This window comes from Mustela lutreola, chromosome 4 (assembly GCF_030435805.1).
Source record: "Mustela lutreola isolate mMusLut2 chromosome 4, mMusLut2.pri, whole genome shotgun sequence".
Classification (NCBI taxonomy): domain Eukaryota; kingdom Metazoa; phylum Chordata; class Mammalia; order Carnivora; family Mustelidae; genus Mustela; species Mustela lutreola.
In genome coordinates, this window is record NC_081293.1 from 156,524,516 (window position 1) to 156,541,787 (window position 17,272).

At 42.0% G+C, this 17,272-nt stretch overlaps 1 protein-coding gene across 1 annotated transcript in view; it reads left to right on the plus strand.

The window, feature by feature from the left end:
* Positions 1–17,272, plus strand: part of ZNRF2 (zinc and ring finger 2) — a 394,136-nt gene that overhangs the window by 241,431 nt on the left and 135,433 nt on the right. The window lies entirely within an intron of this gene.

Here is a 17,272-nt window from a genome sequence, read left to right on the forward strand (position 1 = left end):
CTTTTAATTAATTACTTATCTCCTGTGTGTTTTACGAGTACCACAAACTCTGCATGTGCTGATCCTTAATGCCTTTCCAGACTATCTGTCCTGTTTTTATTGCCTATCTTGGATGTTGACATCATCACTGCCAAAGAATATCTCACAGACATGCAGTTTAATTTCTTTTTCTCCCCCCCCCCCCAGACATGTAGATTAAAGCACAGCTGACCTTTACTCATACAGGGGAGATCTAGTCATATATAGATTGTCACCAAAGAGGCAAAACAGGAACCCTTAGTTGGTGGAACAATGAGAAAGCTTTTTGTTTTGTTTTGAACTTAAGCATGCTAATTGGCTAAAACAAGGGGGCAGTTTGCACCCAAGCAGACTGCATTATTACCAGGATAGACAATTTGTTATTTGTGATTTTTCTCCCCCCCAGAAATCCTGAGAGTTCAGCTGTGGACTAGGTAGGAAGAATATTCATTTTTGGTACTGGCTGCTGATACCCTTCCTTTGGTATCTATACCATAGTTAAGCTAGGACTGTCCCACTTCTCTCACTGTAATTACTCACTCCCTTCTTGTGGTCAAACTTAGACCCAGGACCATGGCTGACCATGAAGACTTCAGTGTCTTCCTGATGCAGTATCACCCGCTGGATGTTGCCTTGAGGTAATAGTTCAGACTAATATTTAAGTAACTGGATATCAGACATGGAGGAGCTCACAAAGTATGAGAACGATCACAAATAAAATAAAAAGCATTTAAAACCCAGTTTGTAACCAAGTTTCCTAATTGGCTTAGACTAAACCAGTCAAATGAGTCTCTTGTCTATTATTATTATTTTTAAAAATTAAATTAATTTATTTATTTTCAGAAAAACAGTATTATTTTTTCACCACACCCAGTGCTCCATGCAATCCGTGCCCTCTATAATACCCACCACCTGGTACCCCAACCTCCCACCCCCCCATCACTTCAAACCCCTCAGATTGTTTTTCAGAGTCCATAGCCTCTCATGATTCACCTCCCCTTCCAATCTACCCCAACTCCCTTCTCCTCTCTATCACCCCTTGTCCTCCATGATATTTGTTATGCTCCACAAATAAGTGAAACCATATGATAATTGACTCTCTCTGCTTGACTTATTTCACTCAGCATAATCTCTTCCAGTCCCGTCCATGTTGCTACAAAAGTTGGGTATTCATCCTTTCTGATGGAGGCATAATACTCCATAGTGTATATGGACCACATCTTCCTTATCCATTCGTCCGTTGAAGGGCATCTTGGTTCTTTCCATAGTTTGGCGACCGTGGCCATTGCTGCTATAAATATTGGGGCCCTTCTTTTCATGACATCTGTATCTTTGGGGTAAATACCCAGTAGGGCAATTGCAGGGTCATAGGGAAGTTCTATTTTTAATTTCTTGAGGAATCTCCACACTGTTCTCCAAAGAGGCTGCACCCACTTGCATTCCCACCAACAGTGTAAGAGGGTTCCCCTTTCTCCACATCCTCTCCAACACATGTTGTTTCCTGTTCTGTTAATTTTGGCCATTCTAACTGGTGTAAAGTGATATCTCAATGTGGTTTTAATTTGAATCTCCCTTTATCCCTCATGTTCCTTCAATTCCTTTGAGGCTTATGTAGATTTCAGTAACAGCAGCTAGTGGTTCGAGGCCAAGGGTTCAGTTAAGATATAGAGATATGTTAGGGAGTCCTATTAGAGGACTCTAAAGCCATTGGCAAATCCATCCATTATTAAAATTGGCAGCCACTGCAATTGTTTGAGATAGGTGAATTAGGGCGTTCAAAGAGTTTATGGAAAAGAAGATACCTGAAGGAAAAGCAAACAGGACTATGGCAGTTATTTTATAATCTCACCTTTTGACCCCTACTAAGGAGAGCATATAAATGATAAAGGAGGAGACAAATAACAAAATATGAGTCCTAACCACAGATCTTAATCTGAAAGCCTTGGGTAGAAACTGTCTACACCTCATATCATCATTTCGATTCGTAAATCTTGGAGTAGCTATCTATTTCCAGAGCTGCGTGCTTCTAAAAGCCTTTTACTAAGCCTCAGGGCTATATATCTCCAGTAGAACTGGATGTCCGGGTTGTAGAATCCTGAGCACATTTACAGTGGGAATCATGAATCCACGAGTTTATACCCTAGAGTTTAAGAGCAACTGGCGGTTCAAAGTCTGTGATATGACCTCTCCAAGGCTGATGGCTTGGTGTCCTTCTCAGTGTACCCGGTTTCCTGGTTTTATATCCTGTAGGAATGTATTTGATGTTGTCATTTTCCAAGTGCAGCTCATACCTTCTGGGCATGTGATTGAGTACATGGTATTAGTTTTGACAATAGCTGACAAGATTGGATTTTAACAAGGCAAAGTCTGTTGGAGAAGGAGTCAGTCTGAGCCTTATCAATCTTCTTTTTCTTTTTAAGTAAACTATGCCCAGTGTGGGGCTTGAACTCACAACCCCTGTGATCAAGAGTTACATGCTGGGTGCCTGGGTGGCTCAGGTGGTTAACTAACTTCCTTTGGCTCAGGTCATGATCCTGGAGTCCCAGGATTAAGTCCTGCATCAGGCTCCCTGCTCAGCAGGGAGTCTGCTTCTTCCTCTGACCCTCCCCCTTTTCATGCTCTCTCTCTCATATCTCTCTCAGATAAATAAAAATTATTAAAAAAAAAAAAAAAAGAGTCCCATACTCTAATGACTGAGCCAGGTGCCCCTGTTATGGGTCTTCTTAAATGAATTTCCTATGATGAAAGTTTCAGGTTTTTTGTAGTGTACATTACATTACTATCGGATTATTTCTTAATCTTTAAGGTCAAGAAAGGTTAAGCTCTTCCAGGAATTTCAAGTTTTGATTTTAAAATATCATTAGTTAGTTTTATCCTTCTAGAACTTTGGGAATAAAATGTACAATAAAGTTTCGATTTTATTTGAAAACTGTACATAGATCCTTAAGTATAGAAATTGTAAGCTCCTCCTTTCAGGTAGAAAAAAACAAAACCCTGTGTGTTTTTAAAAATCATAGTATTGTCCTTTTAGCAGAATAAAGCGTTTGTCCCAATAAGAAAAATTGAAAGAAAAGTCTATTACTGAAATATATTTAAAATTTTATCACTTGGGGAATAGAATGAATCCACTTGTGGGGCACCTAGGTGGCTCAGTTGGCTAGGAGTCTGCCTTTGGCTCATGTCATGATCCCAAGGTTGTAGGATCAGGCCCCATGTCTGGCTCCCTGTGGAAGCCTGCTTCTCCTTCTCCCTCTGAAGCACCCCAAGCCTGTTCTCTCTCTCTCTCAAATACATAAATAAAATCTGGAAAAAAAAAAAAAAGAATGAATACACTTATAAATGTTTAAGTGAATCTGTACATGCGTGGGATTCTGAACTTTGCCCTTTCTTTACAGTTTTTCCTGGATTTTGATGCTTATAGACAAAGGAAGTTTCAGTCACCTATTGGGGCTCAGGTAAAACTTCCCCAACCATATTTTTGCATTGTAGATGAATTCATCTTTGGCCTTGCAGATGTGTCCCTGTAACCCATGTAGTAAAGGTTTGCAGGTGTACCTGGGAGCCACCAGGTGGCCATCATGGGAAGTCCAACACCCAAAGTTCTGCAGCAGAGTTTTTTTTTTTTTTTTTTTTTTTTAAAGATTTTATTTATTTATTTGACAGACAGAGATCACATGTAGGCAGAGAGGCAGGCAGAGAGAGAGAGGAAGGGAAGCAGGCTTCCTGCTGAGCAGAGAGCCCGATGCGGGACTCGATCCCAGGACCCTGAGATCATGACCTGAGCCGAAGGCAGCGGCTCAACCCACTAAGCCACCCAGGCGCCCCTGCAGCAGAGTTTTGATAGGATCTTTTTTCCTTCTCTAGAGACAGATCATTGTATTCAAATAAATCCTTCTGGATTGATGAAATCATATGAAGTAGCTCTCCATATAATAACAATTGTGTGAAAAATCAGTAAGGGCTGTTTGTTTTGCATAGAAGATGGCTAAGGCACTTCCTTTAGCTTCAAATATGTTATTAGTATGTATTTGTAGTCATAGTTAAGCAGTAGTTTTAATAGGATCTTAAAAATAATATTTCTTTCAGGGATGCCTTCTCTGTAGTTACTTATTAATTCATTTCCATCTTTGATTCAGGTGCCCAAAGAAGTCAGAATACCCATTTGCTTTCAAAACATGCCGAGATCTTGAATGATCCAAAGGCATATCTACTATCAGGGTGTTTTGAATTCTTAAATCTTTAAATGGATGGCATGTTCTGGTTAAGAGGCAGAGAGTTACAATCTATGCTGTACAGAACGTACTTTGATCATTTTAAAAATCAGAACCATGAAAAAATAATACATCCGCACTGGCCAAGGGAGTATTAGTCAGGAGGAGGAATGCTAAGAGTCTGAAGAGCGGTTCAGTAGTCATGGGATTCAGTTTTATTAAGAGTTATTAGATGGGTTATTAAGAGTTATTAGATGGGTTTCCTTAGACTGGATTACTGAGGTTGGAGGGGTACTTGACAATTACATGGGAAGTGCGCAATGAAAAAATGTCACAGGTAAAATGTAGATAATTAAAAAAAAAATCCAGATAACTGCTGTGCATTATTTTGAAGCAATTAGGTTGGAAGGACAAATTTGATGAGGGCAGTGGGTGAGAAGTAGAGCTAGAACAATTCCTGCTGAGGTTTAACTGTCTTAGCTACAGCAAGAAACAAGGTACAGAAACCTATCCAAGGTGGGCCATAGGCTTGCAATGTGTTTTTAGCTTTTGTGTAGCACTTGCCTTTTCTGTACAAATAATGCAAATGATTTAGCATGGTCAGGTTGCCTAAAGTCAGAAGTTGCTATAGTTCTGCTCAGTAATGGAAAAGGCTTGTGTAACATCTGGTTTCCAAAGGAGGGCTCTAGAACATGTGTTTTAGGTAGCTCTTATAGTGACTCGGCTAAGAGAAATGTAGAAAAGCCAAACATGTCTAATTTTCTCTAGTATCTCTCCTTGAAAAGGTAAAGAGACAAAAGATGGTGCAACTCAGTAGTCACCCGAAGAGTGTCAAGATTGTAGATATCTTAACAGCTTTACTGTCTTGAATTAGAGCGTGGATATGGGAAATAAAAGAGTTATCAGATGAGATATGAACATACTTAAAGATAAGAGCACAGATAATAGGTGTCTAAAAATAGGAAAATTTTAACAATCTCTGTCAGGTGGACAATTTACAATTAAAACAGGAAAAAGCAACGATAATTCCTAAGAATCCTAACTTTCTCAGAAGTGAAGAACTTTTGTTTAAAAAAAAAAAAAAGATCCTAAAGCATGGTAAAAGCGAAATAAAGGATATTCAAAGATCATTTTTTAATTTTTCTTTCTTTTTTTAAAGATTTTATTTATTTGACAGACAGAGATCACAAGTAGGCAGACAGGCAGGCAGAGAGAGAGAGAGGAGGAAGCAGAGAGAGAGAGAGCCCAATGGGGGACTCGATCCCAGGACCCTGGGACCATGACCTGAGCCAAAGGCAGAGGCTTAACCCCCTGAGCCACCCAGGCACTCCATTTTATGAGCTTTTAACCAAAGAAACTAACTTCTGTTCCCTCTCAGGTGCAGAGAAAACTGGGAGGGAAGTAACTGGGCACACTGTGCCATACTCCAGTAGCTTAGCAGACCCACGCTCTACAAGGACACCTGGCTGTGTACTGTAAACACACGTTCCACATTCATTCATTCTGCAAGTCCTTACTGTTGTAGATGGTATCATGCATGCTAATATGACCCAAAAGCATTGGTGTATCACTTATTAATCTACTAACTGATGGTCATTCTCTAAAGAATAAAAGTAGAAAGTAGCAGCTGATATGTTAAAACTATGCTTGCTTGTTTTCATATTCTTTACTTTTTGAAATTTTGATCTGCTAAGAAATTGGGCATCGAAAGGCAATTTATTAATTGATTCAATTAGTCCAAGGTCTCAAAGTCAATTTAGGATCTTGGTATGATGATTTAAGCTGAGGCTATAGAATAATACAATCATTGTTGCCATCGAATATTGTCAGAGAGGTGATATTATGAATTCTAGTGGAAGTGGAGTAATTCATTATAAACAGGTTTTAACATTGTTTAAAATTCTTAAAAAGAAAACTTTAAAAAAGATCCAATATAACTCAGTGTAGTTGGGCATATGCATTTCCTAAACTTTTTATATTGTCAATTAATTAGTAACATAAGTTTATCTGAAGAGCAAGACTAGTAAATGATTTAGGAAGTTCAGATTAGTAAGACTTTCCATGAATAAATAGATGCAGGTCTTGAAAAGGTTAGAATATTAGCTACCATTATTTTTTATTATTTTTTTTCCTTGTTAAAATCAGAAAACATACTACCGTTTTTACTTTTTATTTTTTAAAGGTTTTTTTATTCATTTATTCATGAGAGAGAGACGGAGGCAGAGGCAAAGGGAGAAGCAGGCTCCCTGCAGAGCGGGAAGCCCAATGTGGGACTCGATCCCAGGACCCCAGGATCATGACCTGAACTGAAGGCAGATGCTTAACCGACTAAGCCCCCATATTACTGTTTTAAAATCAAAATAGTCAAGTTAGTAGACATACAGCATATAGAATTAAATATTTTTCTTTTCTTGAATTCTCCTATATTTATGTGAAAGAATGTAAGTTTCCGGTTCTATGCTCATGGATTGGAAGAAGCAGTCTTGTTAAAATGCCCATACTACCCAAAGCAATCTACAGATTTAATGTAATCCCTGTCAAAATACCAATAGCATTTTTCAGAGAACTAGAACAAATAATCCTGAAATTCGTATGGAACCACAAAAGATCCCAGATTTCAAGTTATACCACACAGCTGTAGTAATCAAAACAGTATGGTACTGGCAATAAGAATATACACATAGATCAATGGAACGGGATAGAGAGTCCAGACATAAACCCATGCTTATATGGTAGATTAATCTATGACACAGGAGGCAAGAATATACAATGGGGAAAAGACAGTCTCTTCAACAAATGATGGTGGGGAAACTGAACAGATACATTAAAAAAATAAAAAAGAAAAGAAAAGAAACTGGGCCACTTTCTTATACCATACACAAAAATAAACTCAAAGTAGATGAAAGACCTCCTTTTAGGAAGATGGCGCTGAAAGCTAAGAAGGAAGCCCCTGCCCCTCCCAAAGCCGAAACATGGTATGCAAATTATACTTTAATAAAAGATAATTAGCTTCTACAAGCCAATCAAAACAGAAGCACCTTTAATTTTAAGGTGTTTTTTAATGCAATCTGTAAATTCCCTCTGGAGGGAGGCAAAGATATACCAATCCATTTGCTTCCAAATTATTTATACCTTTTATTCATTAGGGTTCTCCAGAAAAACAAACCAAGGGCATGTGTACATATATAGAGAGACTTATTATAAGGAATTGGCTTACACTATTATGGAGGCTGGCAAGTCCAAATCTTCAGTGTGGGCCAGAAGGCTTGAGAACCAGGAGAGTGGATGGTGCCGATGAAGCCCAAAGACAGTCTGCTGGTGAATTCCTTCTCACTCAGGAGGCTGGTCTTTTCGTTCTGTTCAGTTCTTCCACTCAATGGGTGAGCCCTACCCACATTTTGGAGGGTAATCCAGATTTAAATGTTAATTTCATCCCCAAACACCCTGTAAAAGAAAAAAATTAATCATCACATAGCCATACATTGAAAGTATCTTATCAAACTGTCAGGGAGGCCAGATAACTGTTAGAAGAGTTTTTGAGATACAGTTCTCTCATACCTTGACATTGCTCATTTGCATGTATTTCTATTGAACTTCCCTATTTCTTTTAGTAGGGAATGAAAGAAGAAAGAGCCTTGACTCAGAACCTTTACAATTTCTTGGGATGTCATGAAGCTCTGACAAGCCAAAAGCAATCATTCCTACTTCCATCTGCACTCCCAAAACACATGTTCAGTCTATTTATACAGTTGCTGTCATTTCTCTCTTTTTTTTTTTAAGGCTTTATTTAGGGGCGCCTGGGTGGCTCAGTGGGTTAAAGCCTCTGCCTTCGGCATAGGTCATGATTCCAGGATCCTGGTATCGAGACCCACATCGGGATCTTTGCTCAGCAGGGAGCCTGCTTCCTCCTCTCTCTCTGCCTGCCTCTCTGCCTACTTGTACTCTCTGTCAAATAAATAAATAAAATCTTAAAAAAAAAGACTTTATTTATTTGACAGAGAAAGAGACAGACAGAGCGCACAAGCAGGCAGAGCGGCAGGCAGAGGGAGAGGGAGAGCCTGATTTAGGGCTCAAACCCAGGACCCTGGCATCATGACCTGCACTGAAGGCAGATGGTTAACAGACTGAGCCACCCAGGTGTTCCTCAATTAGATACCTTTATTGTTTAAGTCATGAAGAAAGTTTCAATTGTTTCTTTTTTCCTCTGTATACATTTCCCTCCCCTTTGATAGAAAATACACCGGTTTGAATTAGATATAAACTATGGTGTTCACAAATGACAAAAAAAATCTTGTGGCTAATTAATCTCCAATAATTAACAACCAAAAAAAAAAAAAAAAAACTATCTGATGGGATTTCTGGGATGCTGGTGCGAGTGGCCAAAACAATTTTGAAAAAAAAAAAAAGGAATAAAATCAGAGGATCCACACACTCCAATTTCAGAACTTACTACAAAGCAATGACAGCATGGTTGTGGCATAAAGAAAAACATACAGATCAATAAAATGAGAGTCCAGGAACAAATGCTTGTACTTATAGTTATTTGATTTTCATCAAGGGTACCAAGATAATTCAGTGTGGGAAAGAACAGGCTTTTCAGCATATGGTGCTAGAACAATTGGATATCCACATGCAAAAGAATGAAGTTAGACTCTTCTCACATCACATAAATAAAATCACCTCAAAATGGTCAAAGACTTAAATGTAAGGGTGAAAACTCTAACATTCTTAGGAAGAAACATAAGAACAGGTCCTCATTACTTCAGGTTAGACAAAGCCTTCTTAAATGTGACATCAAAAGCACAACTGAAAAGGAAAAGAAATTAGATTTCATCAAAATTAAAACCTTTTGCTTTTCAAGAAAGTGAAAAGAAAATCCAAAGAATGGGAGAAACTACTTGCTAACCATATATCTGACCAACATCGGTAGCCATCAGAGAGGTGCCAAATACAATGAGATACCACTGCATAGCACTAGGATTGTCAAAAAGACAGTAATAAGTGTTGAGGAGGATAGGCAGAAATTGGAACCCTCATACACCGCAGATGGAAATGTAAATGGTGCAGCCACTTTAGAAAACAATTTGGCAGTTCCTCAAAAAAGTTAAACATAGAGTTACCATATGACCCAGCAATTCCACTTCTTGGCATATTCCCAAGAGAAATGGAAACACATGTCTACAGAAAAATGTATATACAAAATGTTCATAGCATCATTATTCATAATAGCCCCAAAGTGGAAACAACCCAAATGCTCATGGACTGATGAATGACTAAACAAAACATGGTATACTCATACAATGGAGCATTGTTTGGTTATAAAAAGAAAAAAAAGTACTGATATGTTTTACAATATGGATGAATCCTGAAAACATTATGTTGAGTGAAAGATGCCAGTCATATAGCACATATTGCATGATTCCATTTATAGGAAATGTCCAGATTAGGGAAATCTATATATAGAGAAAGTAGATCAGTGGTTGCCTAGGACTTGGGGTGGGGGTGGGGGGTACAGCTGTTGTGGGGAAAGACAGGAATGACGGCTAATGAGTATAGGGTTTCTTTTGGGGGTGATAAATATCTTCTAAAAGTGTGGGGCTGGCTACACAGCTCTGGCTATACTAAAACCTAATCAATTTTATGCTTTAAATGAATGAAGTTCATGATATATGAGTTAACTCTCAATAAAGCTGCTTAAAAAGATTTCTACAAATACATGGGGAGCCTGGGTGGCTAAATGTCCAACTTAGGACCCAGCTCAGGTCTCCCCCCCACCTTAGCTCAGGTCTTGATCTCAGGGTTGTGAGTTCAAGCCCTGTGTTGGGCTCTACTCTAGGAGTGGAGATTGCTTAAAAAAAAAAAATTTCCTTTTTTTTTTAAATGTCCACAAATACAAAGGAAATATACTTATTAACAGATGGCTTAAAGAAGAAAATATTTCCTTCCTTTGCAAGGAGGAGCAAGGCTTTTTAAATTTATAGATATAGAACTGGCAAAACTAAATACAGAGCATAAGACAAAGAACACAAAGGATCCTATTAATAGTCAGACAATACAATAAGTCAATTGTATTGAATATGACATAACTGAATTTTCAACTTCATAGTTGAGGGTGGCAAGTGCTTGATTAAACCATTGTCTTGTGATCTCAAGACATACATACCGGTTTCCCAAATAGAATCTTCAAGAAAAACAGGAACAAAAAAGGACAGAGACACCAGGCTCCCAGTCCTTTGCCACTTGACAGAGATCAGATAATCAAGGTTTAACCACCAGCTTTTCTTCCACCAATGGAAAAAACGACAACAAAAAACCAGCTGCTGTGGAGCCAGAATTGTTCAGAAACTGGGTTAAGCATGCAAGAGTCACAAATCTTAGCGGCCACCCAAAGAGGCCCACCAGAGGGGCTCAGGGGAGACAATTCAGCATCAATTCAAGGTGTCCAGAAGAAATGCCACATAAAGGCTCCAGTGGAGAACAAAGGTGGGCTGATATCGATGGAGATTCCAGAAGTAACTTTCAAGGCATAATTGAGAGACATTTCTCACAGTGAATATTTAATCATGCATGCGGGAGACCAATCAAGCCCAGACCATCATGGAACAAAGGCAGGGCAGGGTGTATCAAAGCAACCGCCACACAGGAGGGGATATCGTTAGACTTCCCTTTTGCCTTTCCGCAAGCTGACTGCCCGAAGACTTACCAAGGAGAGCTGTTTGCACCTCAGGAGCAGAAGGGATTTTCAGTGATTTACAGATTTTTCAGAGACGCCTTGTGATTTCGGCTATGGCATGCACATGGTGTGCTCTCCTCTGTAATGGCCACTGGTACGCTTCCCTGGGCATGTCCATCGCAAGCCTGGACTGAATCTCTCAATTATTATTATTGTTTTTAAGATTTCATTTAATTTTATTTGACAGAGAGAGCTAGAGAGCACAAGCACGGGGAGCAGCAGGGAGACAGGGAGAAGCAGACTTCCTGCTGACCTGGGAGCCTGACGCAGGGCTCAATCCCAGGACCCCAAGATCATGACGTGAGGTGAAGGCAGGCCCTGTTAACCAACTGAGACACCCAGGCGCCCCAGGACTGAACCTCTCAATTCCTTACCATGAATCCGGGTGTCTAAGCTAAAAGCCTAGCACCCCCAATTTACTATCTCATTCTCTCTAATGTGGGAAACAAAGGCAGCAGGAAATGTAGGAAATGTCCTTACAACCTGCAGGGCACGGACAAGTACTTGAAACAGGCAGAGTATAGTGTCCCTCCAGGAAGCTCCTAATGGTCTTAGTGTTAATTCCTTGCTAGAAGGGAAAACAACCTTAGCTTGACAACAACGAGGCCTGCAGGATGCCAACCGTCTTCTTTAGCATATCAAAGTCCTTTTTAAAAACTCCCTTTTTCCTTACCTCCCCCAACTCCCCCCAAGTATATAATCAGCCATTCTTCAAAACCCCAGTGCAGCTCTTCTGCCCACATACTGTCCCAATGCTTTCATAAAATCACCTCTTTGCACCAAAGGGGTCGCAAGAATTCTTTCTTGGCTGAGGGCTCTGGACTCACCAGCATTCCAAAACTGTATCTTCTTCCCAAGTCCCACTAATTCTGCTTTCTTAATACCTCTTAAACCCAATCTCCCTTTCTACCCTCATCATTTGTCCTAGTTCAGGTCCTTAAAATGTGCAGGCTCAATCTCTCTCTCTCTAAGATTTTATTTATTTGACAAGTAGGCAGAGAAGCAGGCAGAGAGAGAGGAGGAAGCAGGCTCCCTGCTAAGCAGAGAGCCCGATATGGGGCTTGATCCCAGGACCCTGGGATTATGACCAGAGCCGAAGGCAGAGGCTTTAACCCACTGAGCCACCCAGGCGCCCCACTCTCTCTCTTTTTTAAAATTGTGTTTATTTGAGAGAGAGTAAGAGGGTGAGGGAGAACATGAGTGGGGGGAGGGGCAGTGGGAGAAGCCGATTTCCTGTTGAGCAGGGAGCCTGATACGGGGCTCGATTGCCTGACTCCAGGAACATAACCTGAGCCGAAGGCAGACGCCCAACTGACTGAGCCACCCAGGGGGACCCCACAGTCTGCAGTCTCTTAACGGGGCATCCGCAGCCATCTGCCACACAGATACCAAAATTCTAACAGAACACAGATGTTTGACATTTCTCTGCTTAGCAGTCTGCCTAGACTCCCATGTTGACACCAGAATGAAATTCAAATGCCTTATAAAAATGGCTAACAAGGGACACCCGGGTGGCTCAGTCAGTTAAGCATCTGCCCTGGACTCAGGTCGCCATCTCACGGTCAGCAGGGAAGCCTGCTTCTCCCTCTGCTTGCCACTTCCCGTTTGTGCTCTCTCTCTGACAAATAAATAAATAAAAATCTCAAAAAAAAAAGGGCAAACAAGACCCTTCCCAGTGTGGTCCCTGTGGATGTGAGCAGCTCCATCTCCACCAGCCCTCATCCACCTATCCACCATTGCCAGATGCTGGCTACTCCACATTCCCAAACCTCTCCCTCCACCTGAAGGTCTTACTCCTTTTCTGCGTGGAAAACCTCTACTCATCCTTCAAACAGTTAAGTCTTCTGTGAGACCTAATTTACCTGTCAAAGCAAGTCACTTCTTTATTTGTGTTCCCAAGCTACTTTATTCCATTCTTTTGCTTGGCACTTACTACATTGTCTTTAATTACTTGGCTGCTTTTCTCACACCCTGAGGCCAGTGGGCAGTGGCTGTCCTGTCTTTGTGTCCTCCAGCACCTATCTTCTGCTTTGGCAGGAAAAAGCATCTCAGTACATACTGGGAGAAGGAATGTGTCATCCATCACAGAGACACGGACCAACCGGTGATTTTGCAAGCCTGCACCAGCACCGCAGGTGGTGAAGACAGCTTACATTCTGGGGGACGTTAAGAGAAGTAAACATGGGGCGCCTGGGTGGCTCAGTGGGTTAAAGCCTCTGCCTTTGGCTCAGGTCATGGTCCCGGAGTTCTGGGATCGAGTCCCCCATTGGGCTCTCTGCTCGGTGGGAGCCTGCTTTTCCCTCTCTCTCTCTCTGCCTGCTTCTCTGCCTACTTGTGATCTCTGTCAAATAAATGAATAAAATAAAATAAAAGAGAAGTAAACATGAATACAGCAAACCATACAGTAATCCAGAAGCCATATGAGAATCATAAACCAAATATTAGGGGTTTAGGTGCCTGAGAATGATTCTCAGAGACACCTCTGAAGATTTCTAGTTAGAGCGTGGGCCTAGCCGATGGTGGGAGAGGGGCGGCAAAGAGGCTATTTATAAATTTGATGCTAGGACAGATTGAGTGACATCAGTTTCTTTTTCTTTTTTAATGTAGATTTTTCTTTTTCTTTTTTAAGGAATTTATTTTTTTATTTGACAGAGAGAGAGCAAAAGCAGGGGGGAGCGGGAGAGGGAGATGCTCCCTCGCTGAGCAAGGAGCCTGGTATGGGACTCCATCTCAGGACTCTGGGATCATGACCTGAGCTGAATAGGCAATTGCTTAATACACTGAATCACCCAGGTGCCGCTTGATGTCACTTTCAAGGGCAAACTGAAATAACAAGTCAGGGGTACTAGGGATTTTATCAAAGGGTTGCGCTCTCTGGGAATTCCCTTATCTGCTACGCACAGGGGAACTGGACTGCTTCCTTCTGTTGTCAAGTTGACCTTCCTCTTACAGATTTGGGAAAGGGTTCTCACGTAACTCCTGAGCCAGTTCACACTGTGGAGGGGGTTTTCCCTGTGGTTACCTGCCACTCCTTGCTTTTGGCCTCAGTAGTGACCACACCTGGAGCTTGTGGCCCCCTGACCCCCTTGATCTGATATGGCCATTGCCACACTGGCCTGAGCAGAGGGGAAGCAAAGAAAGCTGCACTTGCTATGGTTGCCCAGCCTTTCGGATTCCTGCGATCCACCATCACTAGACTGTCGGGCCGAGACACTTCAAGGTTTGGCAGCGAGAGACTGATTATACAAATGGACAATGACCAGACCACGTATACCAAGAGACCTCTAACCTACACCCTGCAGCAACCAGCCCAGGGAGTCAATCTACTCTCTATGTCTTTGTAGAAGTCAGACCTCTCTCTCCAACAACCAGTCCTGGAAGTCAAGCGAAAACCCTTGGAACAATCAGGTCCAACGGGTCCGCACTTTATTAATAACTGACAGCCTCCCTAATTCTTGCCCCTCATTTTTCCATAGAAAGCAAATATACATTCCTGACCACTCACAAAAAATACCCTACTTCTAGTTAGCGGCCCACAGCTCGCATGTGCCAACAGCCTCCAGTTGGGGCGGCCAAAGCCCTTCCCTAGTTCTGTGATAAAGCTTTCCCACTTCTCTGCCTGCCTTTGAGTCTCTGCCAAAATGTGTGATAGAGGCTGACTCCTTTGCTGTAGTAAGCCCTGAATAAATGATCTCATTTGGTTGGTCTTCGTTGATTTTCACAGCAGAAAAAAGTTTCAGAAAACTAGATGTTAACTATTATTCCTCGAATCAAGAGAGGAAAATGAGGTGCACCTGGGTGGCTCAGTCGGTTAAACATCTGCGTTTGGGTCATGTCATGATCTCAGGGTCCTGAGATTGAGCCCCACTTCTGGCTCCCTGCTCAGCAGAGAGCCTGCTTCTCCCTCTCGCTCTGATGCTACCCCTGCTTGTGCTCTCTCTGTCAAATAAGTAAATAAAAATGTTTTTTTAAAATTATTTTTTGAGCAAGACCAGGGTTCTTCTTGAAAGCCATAGCTTTTTTTTTTTTTTTTTTTTTAAGATTTATTTATTTATTTATTTGACAGATCAAGATCACAAGTAGGCAGAGAGGCAGGCAGAGACAGAGGAGGAAGCAGGCTCCCTGCTGAGCAGAGAGCCCAATGTGGGGCTCCATCCCAGGACCCTGGGATCATGACCTGAGCCGAAGGCAGAGGCTTTAACCCACTGAGCCACCCAGGTGCCCCAAATAAAAATGTTTTTAAAAATAAAAATAAGTAAATTTTAAAAAGGGGAAAAATATCAAATGCTGTATAAGAGTCCTCTCATGGGCATAGTGGGCTCTAGCCTCACTTTGGGTTTCTCAGATTGAACCCTCCTCTTCGGTTCTGTAGGCCACCCGGGGAAGCATTCACAGCCCGGTGTTGCTCTGAACATCCCAGTGGAACACAGGAAACCAGAGCAATCCGTTTCCCTGGGGGTGAGTTTAGTTTAGAATCCGGTCACCAAAGAGCTCCAACAGAAGAGCCCAGGGTAGGCTTGCTCCCCATCTCTCAGACACTTTGAGCTCTCTTCCCTGTGATGTGGGAGCAAAAGACTAGCTAAGGACAGAACAGAAGCTGGCACCCTACCCCCACCCCACCTTGTGACATCTGTGACATTCCTCAGGAACTGCTGGCTGCCGTACAGGAAGAGCAAATGGTTCACTAATAGAGATCACAGTCCCGCAGGACAGGAATCTCCCTCAGGTTACAAATGTCCTAGTGATTTACAATAGGCTAACTTCCAGAAACCCATAACTCAGTTCCTAAAGCCCTAACATTGGCCTCCCCTCCATAAAATTGAGGGAGGCTGAGGTGGAAGGAAATGTAAATCAAGTGGAATTTCTTCTAAACCTAAAGCTCATTGACAAGGATGTGTGATAGCAGGAATGTGACATTCCACCAGGAAAATCCCAACTGTCCTCATGTTAGTACCTCATTAGAGAAAACAAACAAACAAAACACAGCTTGGCTGGACAATAACCAGCCTTCCAGTATCCTGACAGTCTTCTTTACCATATGACAGCCCTTCTGATCACCCCTTTGTCCTCACCTCCCCAACTCCTGAGTATGTAACCAGCCACTCCTTGGGATCATAAGGCAGCAGCTCTTTCTGGCCATGAGGTCCTGTCCCCATGCTTTAATAAACCACCATTTTGCACCAAAGACATCTCAAGAATTCTTTCTTGGTCATCAGTTCTGGACCTCACCCCACCGAACCTCACTTATATTCTAAAACTTACTCACCTGGGACCAGGTGACCTCACGGTGCCTCCTTTCCCCTGGGATCCTCCAGCGGGGCTGTGGGTGACTCTTGGCCAGAAGCCCTCATACGCAGCTTACAGGATACGTACTGCTCAGAGACAGTCTAGTGGGGAATCCACGTCAGCAAAGAACACTTTCGTACAGCAGTATGTGTGGAAATGACACCTGCTTCCTTCTACCTTACTACGCAGAGAAGTTTTACTCCCACTTTTCTCTTCCTCCTCTATTGAGCCCTGCCCTATGTGGTCCCATCCATTTTGGAGTCCTTGTTGGCTTGCTTCTGGACAGCTGAGTCCCTCACTCTGGACATCCTCACTGACCACATGGTGAATTAGCAGGAGTCTGTGTTGTTTATCTTTTCCAGTGAGTTCAGATTCTTCGGCCCACTGGGGTCTTTCCACCAGGCCAGATTAAGAAGGAAGATAGTAAGATTTGCTTTCCCAGTATCCTGAGCGAGCCCAGGGGCTGGAGCAGGAGGAAGCCTGAGGTGTTTTTCTCATCTGTGTGTGTGAACTCCTTTCACATTACACTACTGAGACTCCATGCCCATTGAACAATTCCCCCATTTACCCCTCTCCCCAGCCCCTGGCCGCCCCTCTTCTATTTTGTCCCTAGGCATTTGGTGATGCTAAGTCTCTCATGTAAGTGGAGTCAAAGAGTATTTGTCCTTCTGTGGCTGGTTTATGTCACTTAGCGCCATGTCCTCAAGGCTCATCCATGCTGTAGTGTGTGTCAGATTCTCCTTCCTTTTCAAGGCTGAGTAGTATTCCATTTATGCACATATCACGCTCTGCTTATCCATTTGTTTGCCAGTGAACACTTAGGGTGTTTGTCTTTTCGCTACTGTGCATATGCTCTGAAATATGGATGTTGCTTTTCTCTATTCCCTTGTTTTTGACTCCGCTCTGGCCAGAGATACTGACAATGTCCCAAGTAGTATTATTAGGATGAAATTAATAAATGCTTAGTTTTTAAACTGAATTATTTATTTTACTTCTGAAATCCACTTTGAAAAAAAGGTCTGAT